Source organism: Tiliqua scincoides, chromosome 6 (genome assembly GCF_035046505.1).
Source record: "Tiliqua scincoides isolate rTilSci1 chromosome 6, rTilSci1.hap2, whole genome shotgun sequence".
NCBI classification, from domain to species: domain Eukaryota; kingdom Metazoa; phylum Chordata; class Lepidosauria; order Squamata; family Scincidae; genus Tiliqua; species Tiliqua scincoides.
Window position 1 is genome coordinate 4712480 of NC_089826.1, and position 16509 is coordinate 4728988.

A 16509-nucleotide genomic window follows, 5' to 3' on the forward strand; every position below is an offset into this window, starting at 1 on the left:
TTGGCAGGAGGTCTGGTCTAGAGGGTAGAGCCTCCGTTTGCCTGAAGATAACATCCGAAGGTCGCCAGTTCGAGGCCACCAGCACTGTGAACGGTGAGACCTTAAAGCAGCTGACAAGCCCAGCTGAGTTATTCCACCTGCTCTTTGACCACTGTCAGCCTGTGTGGGAGGAAAATGGAGGCCAGAATGTGATACCAGATCATAAAAGATCCATCTGAAATGTTGTGGTTCTTAAAAGACAGAACCTTCTTCAACTGTAAAAATCCCTACGGGGATTGAGAACAGCCTGCCTATGTAAACCGCCTTGAATTAAAGTCTGAGGAGAAATCTGACGACCAAGAAAGGCGGTATATAAATACCTGTATTATTATTATTATTATTTGATTGGCCATTCTGGAAAACCTGAACCAGTTTGAATGGATCTTTGGTTCAATCTAACATGACCTTTCATATGTTCTTAATTCTGGCCCAAAGGTAACACAGTACTGAAAACTATTGTCCTGACCTTCAGTCATAAAGGAGAAAGAACAGGACATCAAAAGATGAAGGGAAATGTGCAATTTTTACACATGCATTTTTTTTTTACAGTTTTATAGCATTAGGTAGAATTTGACACACATACACAGGGCTTTTTTGTAATGGAATGCGGGGGAACGGAGTTCCGGCACCTTTTTGCAGGGACCCTCCTCTTTGGAGGCATTCCAGGAGGGAGGGAGCAAAACAGAGGCATTCGCTGGGTTGGTGCTGGGGGGTGCAGGGTGGTCGGGTGCCTGGCCCCTGCCTGACCACACAACGACCCCCTCCTGCCCTCATCCCCAAGCTCTCGCCTGAGCCCAGCCCGCCTCCCCTCCCCCCACGCTCTGCTTCCCCGTGCAGCTTCCAAGCCAGTGGAGGAGGGGGAGGAAGCTGGCTGGTGCAGCCCCCGTGCCAATCTGCAGCATGAGCCTAGGCATGTCTACTCAGAAGTAAGTCTCATTGTGCTCAATGGGGCTTGCTCCTGGTAAAGGGTGCATGGCCTTGCATCCTATCCACAGTAAGCCCCATTCACTAAAGTGGACTTCTGAGTAGTCATGCATAGGATTGGGCTCTTAGGCTGCAATCCTAGGCACTTTCCTGGGAGTAAGCTCCATTGACTAGACTTACTTCAGAGTAGACATACCTAGGATTGGGCTCTTAATCCTGGCAGAGATATATATCTGCACCCGTTTTCACATGCTAAGGGCAGGTGAAAAGGGATTCTACGTGTGTACAACATGCTGTCCAGCCTTGCCAGAGATCCTCCTCATCCTTCCCCACAAGCATGCCCTCTGCCAGCCAGCGTTTGCAGCTCCTCTCCAGCAATGCACAGCAGCTGCTCAGGGCAGCAGAGAACATACAACTGCATGCCAAGCGCCTTCCCCAAGACACAGAGTATTCTGATACCTGAATTAAACCATATTTAATCACTTGTTTGCAAACGTAGCTGTTTCTATGTGCACCTAAGGACCCCTCTCGTGTAAGATTTCCTTTTTTGTTCTTACTCCCACAGTTGCTTAGAGTAATTTTACTACATGGAACTCATGTAAGCCATTTTTCAGAATCCATTCACTGCTTCCTCTCCTCGAAGTAGTGCCACACTACATACTACACGCTACAAGTGCACCTGTACAGTATTTTTCCCCATGTGTAGAAAAAGTAGCTAGGGGGAAGGGGATGTGGAGATTGACAGCCCAATCCTATGCATGTCTACTCAGAAGTAAGTTCATCTTAAGGGGGAACCATATAAAAAAATATTTTATTTCTCCAATAAAAAATGGCTTATAAATAAATAAATAAATAAATAAATAAATAAATAAAAGATTAACAAGTTGTGAGTTCCTGCACCTTTTCTTTTACAAAAAAAGCACTGCACATACATATTGTGGGTGATTGAGGAACACTGGCTGTATTTGATATTTCCATAGCTAATCAGCTCCCCAAGTGATGCATTCCTTTATATTTTGATGCAGCTATTTATAATTATTGTCATCCAGCCAAATAGATTTTATGTATAACTCTCCATCAAAATACCTGGCATGTTATAGAAACTCCCAACTGCAGCCAAACAGTGTGGGAAGAGGCTTTGTGTGCCCTCCGAATGCTTGAGGCTATCACGGGGGCAGTGGAAACTTTAGCACTCCAGGGACCATTTATGCCGCATGAAATGCGTCAACTTTTTTTCAAAATGTGCTTCCAGGGTCAGAATGCCCTCTTTCTCCAGCCTTTTATAGCTTTGCTTTTATTGTTGCGCAGTTAGCCACAATTATATCTTGGCTCTCTTGAGGTCAATGAGACCGGGACTAAGGGGAGCTCCCTACTCTAGGTCTGTTCATGTCAGTAAGTAATGAGAGGCTGTTTTGGGTTAATCCTCCCTTAATCCTCCCTTGATCACTCCATTGCCTTGGTGGGCTCACCAATATCCATTTTGTCTGAAACGCCACATTTCCTAAACTGACATTATACTGGCAGCTGGGATCTGTTTATGTGGGAGAAGCCATCAGTGAAATGAAACCCACTCTAGAATCCAAGCCAATGTGACATTCTATAGCTGTGGTTCCCAAACATTTTAGCATTGGGATCCACTTTTTTAAATGAAACTCCCTTGGGACCCACCTAGGTTTACCAGACTTTTAAAATGGTTGGCAACCTTCAGTCTCGAAAGACTATGGTATAAGCCTACAGCACCTGGTATTCCCAGGCGGTCTCCCATCCAAGTACTAACCAGGCCTGACCCTGCTTAGCTTCCGAGATCAGACGAGATCGGGCATGTGCTGGGTAACAGTTAAAAGGAGCTCTAAAAAGAAATAATATTAATTTATTTATAGGTAATAATAACCAGAAAAAAGACCCTCAAACATTTCCATCCCTATATTTACACATGCTTGCAAACTGCAGGAGCTGAGCTCTTTGCAGGCTAATTAGCATCTACAGTATCTGATTTTTATTTGATCTTTCCATTCCCCTTTGATGACCCACCAAAAATCAGGTTGCAACCCACCAGTGGGTTCTAACCAACAGTATGGGAACCACTCTTCTCTAGCATTTATTTATCTGTCTTTCTCTAGGTGCTTATGTTCTCATTATTTATTCATTTCCACAGTTTCGAGACTGCTTTTCCAAGAGATCAAAGCAGTTCATCCTTCCTTTCAGTTCCCAGAAGGGACCCCTAGTCAATTCACAACAATTGATTATTAAAGCTATCAAAATATAAACACTTCAACACAACTAAAAAGCCACAACACTGACAAAAATACAGAAGCAAATTGTCAGAAAGGACAGGGGGATGCAAAGAGCATCAGGGGGAAATATGGAACGTTCATGAAAAATAGCAAAGAATCTCCAATTCTGTAACCAGTTTAGAATAGGAACAAACATTATTACTTGACTTTTCTTACTTCTATATTGTCAGAACCTGGGGTGGAGCGCCACTTGGGCAGGAGACATACAGCCCAATCCTATCCACACTTTCCTGGGAGTAAGCCCCATTGACTCTAATGTGACTTACTTCTGAGTAGACATGCATAGGATTGGGCTCAAAGAGGCTTATGGTATTACAACTGCATTATACTGATCCAGCCATTGCTTTTGTTGGTGGTGTTCAGTGTTCCCATTGTTGGGGTTTTATGTTTTGACATTATTGATAGCAAATATAAGTCTCAAATATAATTTTATTCATTTATTCATTTGTTGAATTTATACCCTGCCTTTAAGAGCACTCAATGAGATTTACAGATTTAAAAAGCGTAACAATAGTAAAAAAAAAAACCACTTTAAAAACAATTAAAACAAAGACACCACCACCCCCCAGATTGCATAGCATTAAACAATTAAAATTACATTCACTTAAAAGAATGCCAGACCATAATGTCAGCCATTGACCATCATTCTGAACAGATAGGTCCTAAGGCCCTCCCAGATGCTCAACAAAGAGAGAACAGTTCTTAATTCCAAGGGGAAGGAGATCCACAAACAAGGTGCCACCACTGAGAAAGTCCTGTTCCTCACTGTAAAGTAATTTTTTTTTTTACTTACATCTCCCAGCCAGCCTGGTTCCCCAGTCAACCTGCAGGACAGGTGCCCCTGGGAAACATACAAGAAGATCATGAAGGTACAATCCTTCCCCTCTTGGTCTTCAGCATCAAGTATGCAGAGGTGTCTTGCCTGCAAACATGGAGGCTCCTTTAGGTTCATAACTGTTGAGATGTGTTTGTACATTCTAGATTCCACTGATATTAATTGGAAGGCTGATCTATAGGCAAAGGCATAGCAGGGGCTTGGCATTTGGTTAGGCCTTGCAGTGGCATAGTGTAATGGAAGATCAGAAGATCATCAGGTGAATGATGTGGTGTGGACAGCGATTCCATGTTTTGACAGCTATTTGACAGCTCTGGGAAGGGCAGGGCTGGCTCCACAGCTGTAATCAATCAAGGCCAATGGAGACTGTGCTGGACACCTGAGCTTCATGAGACCTTGCTGGCACTTTGAATGGACATGGACTGAAGAGATGGCTCACCAGAGCCTAATTTGGACTTAACCAAGGTAGCTCACAGCTGAGCTGCATTTGGATAATGGGACATACAGGAATAAAAGGCAGCTTCAGAAAGAACAAGGCTATCTGGTCAGATGGTATACCTGACCCAGAGGGAACCAGACCAAGAGAGCTACCTGACCTAGACCTATAGGAGAAGGGGAATGCCAGGACTCTGCTGGAGGATACAGAAGAGAGGACTGCCAGGACCCTGCTGGAGGAGACACTCTGCTGGTGAGGACACTGCTGGAGAGGAGGGACTCTGCTGCAGAAGACTGGACTGGAAAGACTAGACTGTGCTTTGGAGACCGGATTGGACTTGGAGGCTTCAGACCTTTACCCAGTTAGTTAAGTGGAGTTTTGGGGAGGGAAAGCCCAAGACAAGAGGACCTGCAGGGAGTGTCTGTGTTCATAGCAATAAATGTGGGTAGTTGCTATAGATAAGGAGTTCTGTGTTCATTCCTTTGCACACCACAGTGGTTGTTCTAGAGATAAAGAGGGTGTGAATTAGCCAAAAAGCAGGCATTAGAAGGGAGTTGGGGATATTTGGATGGGACAGTGGTATAGCTAGAGGGGGTGCAAAGCACTAAGTTTTGCAGGGAACCTCACCATGGTGTGCAAGTGGCCCTTTCCCCTCCCCTTTGGAGACATTCCATTTTGCTCCCACCACCCGGAATGATTCCGAAGGGGTGAGAGAGGGGCCACTGTTGTGAGGCTCCTGCAAAACTTAGTGCTTTGTACCCCCCTCTAGCTGCGCCTCGCAAACCTTCTGCACTCTACAAGAAAACAAAGCTGTTCACTTTGCCTCACTGCAAGCCAGACAGTGACAGGAGACTCAGTGTTTTTAAGACAACAGCCACAATCCAGATGACGTCAGTCACGCCATGAGCCTTATTGGATTGTGTTTCAGCCAGGGAAGCAGTCGGGAAGCATCAAGTCACGGTTGTCAATCCAGAACTGACCTCTCTTTTCCAAATCCTGCCTGGGGCCTGAGAATTGAGCTCTAATGGTAGGGTGGCTTGATGGCAGGGTGAGGTTAGCGAAAGCTGGCATGACAGCTTTGACTTGCCAGCCATTATGGCTTAACGGAAAATCATTTTTTCCCCCTTCACACAGTTGTAATGTGTGTGGGTCATACTTTGATCATGACGGGGATGCAATTTCCTTTTGCAAAGCCCAATTTCTGTGTTATTAGCTAAATGGTTTTTGTGGTTGATAGGCAAGAAGAGAGCTCCAGTCCTTGCCTCAACCTATTACACTCCTACTACTCTCTCACATATAGTCAGTGGTGTAGCTAGAGGGGGTGCAAAGCACCTAGTTTTGCAGGGAGCCTCACTGCAGCATGCAAGCAGCCCCTTCCCCTCCCCTGCAGAGCCATTCTGGGCAGGGGAGCAAAAGCATCTTGCTCCAAAAAGAGAGCTATTGCTGTGTTGTCCCCCCATTCCTTCTCCTGTGGATGCTCGCCTTAAAGGAGGAGGGGGCACAAAACCACCAGTGCTTTCTCTGTAACTAGGGTGGAGCCTGGGAGCAGTCATGCACCCCCCCTTGCCCTAGCACCAGGGGCATGTACTCCTCAAGCTCTGCCTAGTCACACCTCTGCTGTTATGACAGTAAATTAAAATATTCAGAATAAAAAGTGGGTGGATTTACCAACTGCTCTAACTGCGATGGTCTTTCTGTATAGACCTAAAGAACTGGGAGAGCCATGAGGTGCTCCAATCCATACACCCCTCTTGCTAGCAGTAGTTAATGGAACGGAGGCAAAATGGGAAAAGCTCTTTTCCATTCAGTTTTCTGGGCATACAATATATGCCAATGGACAAGTTCAAGTTTCAAGCAACCAAAATGATTACTGGGCTGGGGCACCTCCCTTACCAGAAAAGACTACAGCATTTGGGGCTCTTCAGTCTAGGAAAAAAAGTTTCTGAGTGGGGACATGACTGAGATATACAAAAGCATGTAGGGGATGGATAAAGCTGATAGAGGGATGTTCTTTTCCCTCTCACACAACACCAGAACCAGGGGACAGCCACTAAAACTGAGTGTTGGGAGAGTTAGGACAGACAAAAAAAAATATTTCTTTACTCAGCATGTGGTCAGTCTGTGGAACTCCTTGCCGCAGGATGTGGTGATGGCATTTGCCCTAGATGCCTTTAAAAGGGAATTGGACAAAAATCCATCACAGGTTACAAGCCATGATGGGTTTGTGCAACCTCCTGATTTTAGAAGTAGGCTACCTTATATTGCCAGATGCAGGTGTCTTGTGTGTACCCTGAGTCATCTGGTGGGCCACTGAGATGCAGGAAGCTGGACTAGTTGGGCCTTTGGCCCAATCCAGTGGTGCTCTTCTGATCTTATGTTCATTGACAGCAGTATGATCTGTGGCACAAATAGAGAAGGTAAGGATGATGTCTGAAAAGGGAGAACAAATGATTTCTGCTCCAGATTCCATGCATATTTCAAGCATTAAAAATGAATAGCTGGTTTGAAAGTGTGCACTGGAAGGAATCAAAGATGTGGCTTATTAATTATCTCCTTTCTTCAGTCAGTCTAGTCCATACTCTATACAGCGAATGGTGATTGTGCCTGCTGTTTCTTTAGACTTCCCAGCTGCAAAGCATTATTTTGTATGGAGTTGTAGACAAAACACCTACGAGTGAGATTTCTAATTCCCAAAGGGAACCAGGAAGTTACTTCAAACACTAAAGACAAGGACAATCTCGTTATGAGTACAATTAGTGTGAAATTACAAAAGCTTTGTTCATCTTGCTGTAATTAAAGACCTTTCAGCGTTCCCAATTTAAGCACCTACATAGAATTAGCTACCAAAGTTCACTCTGGGCTAAAATTGTATAATACAAAGTTTCAGTCCAGAAACCATTACAGCGAGGATATATTTCTTCTTTTTTCCAGTTTAACTCATGTGTGATTTGCTAATTAAAAATTGACTGCATTTTTAAATGGAGCGAAGGTGGAAAGTTATTCTATTACATAAAATAATTGCTTGGCCATTTTTGTCCTTGTTTAAACTGCCAAATTGTGTCACCTCAATAGTGATTATTCATAAGGAGTTGTGATTACATGGGTATTATGCTGGTATGTAATACATATTATGTATAACCTAAGCTGCTTAGAAACTACCTGTATCAGAGAAAGGGAGTGGTGTCCTTACTCCCCTGGCCACAATTAATTTTTAACCAAGGCTACAGTCAAACCATTCTAGGATCACAATCCTTCTGCTCAGGGCTTTAGATGCTCAAGCATTGCATCACAGATTGAAGAAAGGTGAAAGACAACCTGCTTATCCAAAGCAGAGGTACGTGAGTCACTTTCCTTTATCTCAGAATGTGTTCAAGTAAACAACCACAGTGTTCTCTCCCTCACCTGCATGGTTCACAGGTACATTAGATACATTCAACCACATGGGATCATGCATGAAAGCATCTTGAGAACAAACAGTGTTGCCCGTGACTTGTGCCTAGGCCAGCGGTTCCCAAATATACCTGGGTCATGACACTCCTGCAGCCTCTTCTTTCAGGCTCAGCTGGGCATTGCTGTCTTGAATCTCGTGAATTATCATGAGATCCAAGATGGCAGCACCCAGATCTTGTGAGATTCCAGATGGTGGTATCTGGGGGAACAGGTAGAAGGAGCCACCAGGGGCATCCTGCTGTGCCTGTGTGTCATAATACCCTAAGGCAGGGGTCTCCAAACTTTGGGGCCAGAGGGCCACATCAAATATCTGGCGTGGTGTGGAGGGCCGGAAAAAAATTTAAATATAAAATTTAAATAAATTAGAGATGGAACTTAGATGAGTGAATCAATGAATGAATGGGCTCATTCATTCAACCTCTCTGGCCCTCAGAACACCCTCCAGACAAAATCAGCGCACAGTTCTGGTCATGTTCGGTTGAGTGGGCCAGAGGCTTTCAGGGGACAAGAGGTTGGCCATGGGCCGGAAAGAGGCTTGCTGCGGGCCGCATCTGGTGCCTGGGCTGGGGTTTGGAGACCCCTGCCCTAAGGCATCACGACACCCACTTTGGGAACCCCTGGTCTAGGCTACATTCGCATAGAAGCAGTTCTAGTGTGAAGCAGCACCTCCATGTAAAGGTGCCTTAAGCTAAACACCTTGATTCCAGTAATGTGGTCACACACAGGATAACTGCACATGTGTAGATAAGCACATATAGATAAGCTACTTGGAAGTGTTGGTTCACACAAATAGCACTGGCATGCAACTATCCTGGCACCCCCCATGCACTCTGAAGGTGTGAGTAGGGAGCTGTTGCATGTCTGAAGTGGCTACTAGAAAATGCAGCAATATTGACATGACTTAAGATAAATGGAGGTGGTGTCAGACAGTTGAAGCACCTTGGTCTCTCTCCTTCCCATAGACAGGGAGTCTGAGGATAGCAGTATTAAAATAACAGCAATTGATCCATGGTTGAGTAAGCAAACATTTACAGACTCTTGCCTGCTTCATTTCACTCATCTTCAGCTCCAAAGACAACAGAATTAGGATGTCCTCAGCACATGGTGGTCGAATGGAACAGCACTAGCACACTGACCCCCCACCCCCCAGCATGTGGTCAGTCAGTCATGCACACCCACTACCTAGGCCAGGAACAGATCTGGTTTTTAATTGTTGTTAGGCTCTCTGGAAACCCCTTTTGGGTTTGATGAGGAGGAGGATAAATGTTTTCTAATCAGTTATAGATTATACTGATTGGCAGGGTTCAGGACAGAGGGACATTCTGTCTCTTGGCTTAGTCATATCACACAGTAGGAGGTGTGGGAAAGATGACCTCAAATTTGAGGTCAACAAGCTAAAACAGAGGATCTTAGAATTACTTAATTTGTAACGTTATTTTTCATGCTCCCCAGGGAAGAGATTATGACCATATCAACAAGAACATGTTGGCATCCTTCAGTCTTGGAAGACTATGGTGTGATGCTTTGAATGGTGGTTCTGGAACAGTGTCCTCTCCAGTGCATGAAGCCTGGGTAAAGAAGGTATGGAGGATAGACTGTTACCCATGCAGCAAATCCCCCCTCTCCATGTCGCTGAAATGGTCCAATGGAAAGGCAGAGGCCAATACAGTTGGTTCCAGCGGCGTTGCAGGAGTTGCCAGAATGTGACTGTGTTCAGCCATGAACTGCCTCAGGGACTCTGGCTCCGGATTTTGCCTCGAGGTTGACTCCTGAAGCCTTTTCCATAACTGGATGTAGTCACAAGGCAGTGGAGGTTTGGGATCAGAGTTTTCCTTCTCTCAGATGAGCTGCCTTCCCAGGCTGACGAGTCCCATCTACCTGGTGGCTGTTTAGTCGCCTCTTACGACAAGTACAGCCAAACTGAGGGCCTATTCTTATCCCCAGCCCCCAGGGGAAGGACAACAAGGACAGGGGAAGGACAACAAGGACAAGTCTAACAGGAAACTAGCAAACTCCTTAATGCAACCAGAGAGCTCTTGTTTGCCCTTGATCTTCAGGACTAACTGCTTTCTTTTGTGATTAAGAACAGTTGTGGCTGCAGAACACTTAGGCACTTGGATGCAATCTGTGGGGCTGAGCAATGTGGGGGTGTATTTGTCTACAGCAGGGGTGTCCAAAGTGTTTGGCAGGATGGCCACATCAGCTCTCTGACACTGCGTGGGGGGGGGGGGCCCGGGAAAGAGAATTAATTTACATATAAAATTTGAATAAATTTACATAAGTTTACATCAATGAATATATTAAAGATGAACTTGTATGAATGAATGAAGGTCTTGCAATAGCTCAAGGCCTATAAAAGGCCTTGCACAAAGCCAGGTTGGCCTTCCCTTTGCTGCCACTACTGCATCACAGACATGAAACAGCAAGCAGTGGAGGAAGCCCTCATCCCACAGCTCACCTGAGAGGTCAAACAGTTGCCTTCACGCTGAGAGCAGTTGTGTTGGGCCAGTGCGGGCTGCAACAAATCTGTGGAGGGCCAGAGGCTCGCTGGAGACTGGGGGCTCCCTGAGGGAGGCATTGAGAGGCCTCAAGGGCTGCATGTGGCCCCAGGGCTGGGTTTTGGGCACCCCTGGTCTACAGCATTCCCCCTTGGAGAGTTCGTACTTGTCAAAGTACTCCTCACAATTCCTCTCTCAGCCCAGGCTGCCGAAACAGATCATGCTTTCATGATCTTGTGCTACATTAGTGGCAAGCGAGGGGACTGTGTCCATACACATGTGACTCAATATCTTGTTCCAGGCTGAGGCTTTCAGTGGGGTACTTGCTATGTTTGGCAGGAGGTCCAAACTAATGCAGAGGAGGTCAGGACCATGGTCAGCTCATAGTGGAACAGGTTAATCTGGGACGAGATACAAAGTAACCCTGGCAGATGAGCTTGGCTCAGAGTTCAGCAACAGTTTGAAGCAATTGAGGGCCCATGTTGGTGCAGAGAGACCAGTGTGCATCCTTGAGTTTGTGTGAACTGAGCATTTCAGTTATTCTTAAAATTAGAAAGCTTCTGTAGGATTAGAGGCAACAAATCTTTTTATTTGTCTATGCAGGGATGAATAAATTCAAATTTACTGTTCAATATCTGCAAATTTATCATCTTATATGGTAGGGATAAATCATGCATGCAGTTTATACATTCAAGTCCCCAAAGGGGAGTGAAATGCAATAAAAAAATATGATATTCAAAAATGGAGCAAATGGAGGCGACAGCTAAGACACATCTCACCTGTGCACTATTTTGTCTAGGGCTCTTCTGATGTCAGTGATTGTAGTACCCACCCAAGTATCTGTCCTGTTCAGAAAAAATCCCTCCTCCAGAAAGGTGAAGATGATACTACTGCATGCACTCTATGGAGATTCTATTCAGAATCTCCTAAATATCACCTTGTGACCAAGGAGATACTGAAGCTGCTCTTAGTCGCTAATTCACCGCGTCTTGAAAAACCATAAGCATGTCCCCTTTCATTTCTCTCCAAGCCCACGCAAATTACTGGTGAGAGCCAAACTAAAACCACTTACCATCAATCTTGGATCGCATCATTGTTCGACTTGCACTTATCTCGGGGAAAGTGTCACCTTGAAAAGCAGATTGATAAGAAACGCCTGTTATATATAAACGGAATGTCCCCTGCATCTTTAATGTAATGTGTTACAGATTGCATGTCTTTGAAAGCCATGCACAGTAAGTTGGGAAAACAACAAAGTATTGTAGGAATCCTCAGTCTGACTATCATGAGGAAGAAAAGGGGGGAAAAATCCTATACTACCACTTTTCATTTAAGTTAGTACTGCTTTTCAGACTTGAAAAATATTAACAGGTAATCAGACCAACCCATGGATTGATCAATGGCATGCAATCTGAACAGAGTGTTCAGATTCAGGGGCAGTATAGCTGTCAATATCAGTTTCAGTGGGACAAATAGCAGAAGAGGGTTGCTTCTTCCATGGCTTGCTTACTTGTGGGCTTCCCAAAGGTTTGCATTTGACCACTGCAGAAAACAGGTTGCTGACTAGATAAACCCCATGACCTGATCCTGCAGGGTTCTTTCTATGAAATATTTCCAATAGAAAAACAATCCAATCCTGGAACCACATAGGTAAGAGACAGCATCTGGATTATGCAGTGTTCTGCGGTGATAAAGAAGGCCAATAATATGTCAGGAGAGTTAGAACAGACAAAAGAAAATATTTCTTTACCCAGTCTGTAATTAGTCTGTGGAACTCCTTGCCACAGGATGTGGTGATGACATCTAGCCTAGATGCCTTTCAAACGGGATTATTGGACAAATTTCTAGAGGAAAAGTCCATCCCAGGTTACAAACCATGATGTGTTTGTGCAGCCTCCTGGTTTTAGAACTAGGCTACCTCAGAATGCAGAAACAAGGGTGCAAGATACCTCAGGTACAAAGGAGTGGCACCAGGATGCAGGCCTCTTGTTGTCTGGAGTGCTCCCTGAGGCATCTGGTGGGCCACTGTAAGAAACAGGAAGGTGGACTAGATGGACTTTGACCTGATCCAGCAGGGCTCTTCTTATGTTCAGACTGAACACACCCTAAGATCCCATAGTCTAACTTGGAGGATAATAGCACATGTTCACCCCCACCAGCAGGGGAAGTAGTCACCTTTTCAGTGCCTAGTTTAAAGGCTTGTGCGTTGCTTTCTCCTACTTTGATTAGACTTTGCATTAGCTTCTTTCTTGTCCATTTCTGCCTTTGTAACAACGGATGCAGTCCAACCTATGGACATACATAATGGATGCAGTTCTTTCCTTGTTGTAGTAAAGTTCTTAGCAAAAGTCAGAGTGTGGGACTGATTGATTCCCCCAAATCTGTTGAAAGGGCATAGAACCAAGGAGTGTAAGGGAGAGGAGAGGGGATAGAATCCTGGCACATGCTGGTGCCACCAGGATCTACCGCCTCCCTCCCACCTCTTGCCCGCCCTCCTCCAGTGCCTGCCCCTGAGTTTATTTGTGCTCCCAAAGGTAACTGGCTGTGGCAGTGGGCTCCAAAACTGCCATGACTTTTAGCCATCTAAAGTGTGTACTAGATACGGTAGCGTTCATCTCCCACTCCAGTGCCAAAGACAGTGGGTCTCGACCCTAGTTATTCTGAGACCAATTTCTACAGAATTGCCCACAGCTTCAACTTGTTGGCTGTCTTTGACACCTTTTCCTGGGGTTTCTTCCCCTCAGAAACAAAAATGGAAAGAACTCAGCAGACTTTACCAGCAACTAAACAAGGAGAGCATCCCACTGGTGGCGATTTCATTTGAAGCCAGTGAAGCTCAAAGACCATATTGGGAGCATTTGCTGATTGCTTAACTCCAACATGCTCTGCACTCCTACCAGAATGGGAAAGAGCACTGAGCATAAACATTGGCCAAAAATAGCAGCGTGGCAGAGATTACTTCCTCTTTAGCGGATTCTTCTGTCTCTATTAGCTGGTTCCAACCACATTTTAAGCCATTAGCAGACATGCCCTGAGCAAATGAGCTCAAGGGTTCAGTCCAAAACTTTGAGGAAGGCAACAGGAACTGTTGACAGAAAGACTCTTTGTCCAGGAGTGGGAAACACATGTTCTTTCCTTGTTAGTTCTAGGCAGATACTTTACATCAAGGGAAGTACGTAGGCTTGGCTTCAATGTGTGAAATATGAAGAGAGGGATTGTGGCATCGTCCTCTGCTGTCAGACTTATGTTTAGTGGCCACAATTTCACGCTTCCTGAATGTTCAGGATTTAGTACTGTCTGCCCCAAATGTCAGTGCCATAGGCTTTGACTGTCCGTGATTGGCAGCCAGAGCTAGGGGTGGGCATGAAGTGCGCCAAGAGAATCCTCTTGTTTCAGCAAAAGCAGGAGGCCTCCCTTCAGAGCCATTCCAGGTGGGGGGAGAAAAACAGGCATTTTGCTCCCCTCCCCACCCAAGGCAGTGGGAGGGACCGCACTGTGGTGAGGTTTCCTGCAAAACTTAGTGCTTTGCACCCTTTCTAGCTCCTGCAAGGAAAGCGCCCTACAGGTAGACCACAGCTGCGATACAAGGACATCTGCAAGAGGGATCTGAAGGCCTTAGGAGTGGACCTCAACAGGTGGGAAACCCTGGCCTCTGAGCGGCTCACTTGGAGGCAGGCTGTGCAGCATGGCCTTTCCCAGTTTGAAGAGACACTTGGCCAACAGTCTGAGGCTAGGAGGCAAAGAAGGAAGGCCCACAGCCAGGGAGACAGACCAGGGACAGACTGCACTTGCTCCTGGTGTGGAAGGGATTGTCACTCCCAAATTGGCCTTTTCAGCCACACTAGACGCTGTTCCAGAACCACCATTCAGAGCGCGATACCAGAGTCTTTCAAGAATGAAGGTTGCCAACAGTAGCTCACCACTGCCACCAATAGACAATCAGGGTGGCTTCCAATCCTTAAAGTATATACAACCTCAGCAATAAAACTAACAAGAAGAGACATAAGGCATCAAGGTAATAGCATCTGGAGAAGAATCAAGCAGAAGGCATCAGAATTTCAGCCCATTAAAAACTTGAGGGGACCAAAACATATTCTTACACTTCTGAAAATAACGACAGGTTGAACCAGGGAGGCCTCCCTAGGAAGGGCATTTTGAAACGGCCACCTTTTCTGAGATTCCTAAGCAAGGATTCCGATACCAATCTGGTCCTTTGGGTGGGTGAGGGAAAGTTACAGGATCCTGCTGTTATTGCCATCAAAAATGTACTGATATTGAGCAACTCCCAAGTGGGTTAGACCTGGGCTCCCATTCCAGCCAATCTTGCCAGTGCCCACCCAGTGGGCGTTCTCATGGGACCTGATTTTGCTCACCAGCCCAGCGGGTGCCCTTTCCTGGTGGCAGACAGGTTGGAAGGGCTCACACACCCATGGTCCCCCCCTTGGATCCGCCCCTGCCACTGGGTGTGGCGGGAAGCCTCTGATATTGCAGCAGTGGCTTGTGAATGGCTGCCGGCGGTGCACACCACACACTGCAGTAAAGCATTTTATGACAGCAAGGCTGGCATTAAGCAGCTCATAGGATTGGGCTGCCAGTGTACATTTGTTTTCTGTTTGTGGTGTTTCATTCCCTTATCACTTAACTCTTGTGAAGAAATCGTTTGAATGTGTGGCTTGCCTTGTAGCCCAGGGCCATAATTCCGCTTTAACTACAGCTGCTGTCTTATTTGTGAGACAGTTTGCCACATCTATACGATTATGATCCTGTACTCTAGTGATCAGGTTGGCCTCATTAAGCTGATCTGCTTTCTTCTTTAGAGATAAGTCACTCTTAATGGCTGTGTTACATAACGCGTAGCCAGAAAGGAATGGCTTGAGTTCATGCTCTTGAAAGGCTTTCCTAGCGTAATGCTTTCCTCGATAAATCTTAGCATCCTGGCTGCAGTGTGTTTGTACACTTGCCTAGCTGGAAGCCCCATTGAACATAGTGTCAGTTAGAGCCAAACTTCACAAGCTGTGGAAGGTCCATGATTGGTTTTTTCAACACACTTTCAAAGCATAAAAACAATTTGGGGAAGTGAGAAATTGCTTCAGTACACCAGCAGTGGGGGATAGGGCTTAACTCAGTGGTTCCCAAACTGTGGGTTGCAACCTGATTTCTGGTGGGTCACCGAAGGGTGATGGGAAGTTCAGATAACTAATTGCCTCAAGCCCTGTGGCTATTGAAAAATCAGATATTGTAGCTGCTAATTACCCTGCAAAGAGCTCAGCTGCCACAGTTTGCAAGATAGCTGCTTACTGCCCCGCAAGGAGCTGAGCTCCAGCAGTCTGCAAGTGTAAATATAGGGAGGTAGTTTGAGCTGCAACTGAAGGATGCAGTTTTCTTAGCTCTTCCCATGGCCAATAGCCATTCCTGTGACAAGCATCTACACCCACCCACCCAGCTATAGGGTTCTCCGTTCCACGAAGAGTAGCAGCCTCTGATACTTCAGAAGATGTATGTTCCTGAGAAACAGTGAGCTATTTCTTTCAAAGTCTTAACAGCCTCTGCTCTTGTGTGTATTTATTAATAGCAGCGAACTAGCTTGGTGGTATAATTCCCCATAGGAAAAGGGTTCTTCTGCTGATTGCTTTGCTTGCTAGAATCCCCTTTCTAAACACCCCACACTTTCAAAAAGACTACAATTCAGTTGCCCCGGTTTGAGAGCCCCATTTTCAATGACTGCTTCACCACCTGAACTTGAGTGATTTTCCCTATGGTTGTGTCACTGAGATTCCTGTTATGCTGTTACAAGGTTGATAGAGCAACTCAAGAACAACTCAGTACTCAGGAGTGAAAGTTCACAAGCTTTTATTTGAATTGCATGCAATTGGTCCAAGGGACTCATGTCCAAAGCATGGACTCGGTTATGACTGTGTCCCGAACTCTTATACAATTCTCGGCCCTTTGTTTGGAAATCTAGACTTCCCATTGGCTGAAAATTCACGTCATAGATGGGGCTAATTCCTAATAGGATACAGATAAGATTTCATT

The 16509-nt window shown here is 45.5% G+C and overlaps 1 pseudogene; it reads right to left on the reverse strand.

Annotated features, from left to right (window-relative positions):
* Positions 1–2691: 2691 nt before the first annotated feature.
* LOC136656442 (5S ribosomal RNA) lies at positions 2692–2808 on the reverse strand (annotated as a pseudogene).
* Between the last annotated feature and the right edge of the window lie 13701 nt (positions 2809–16509).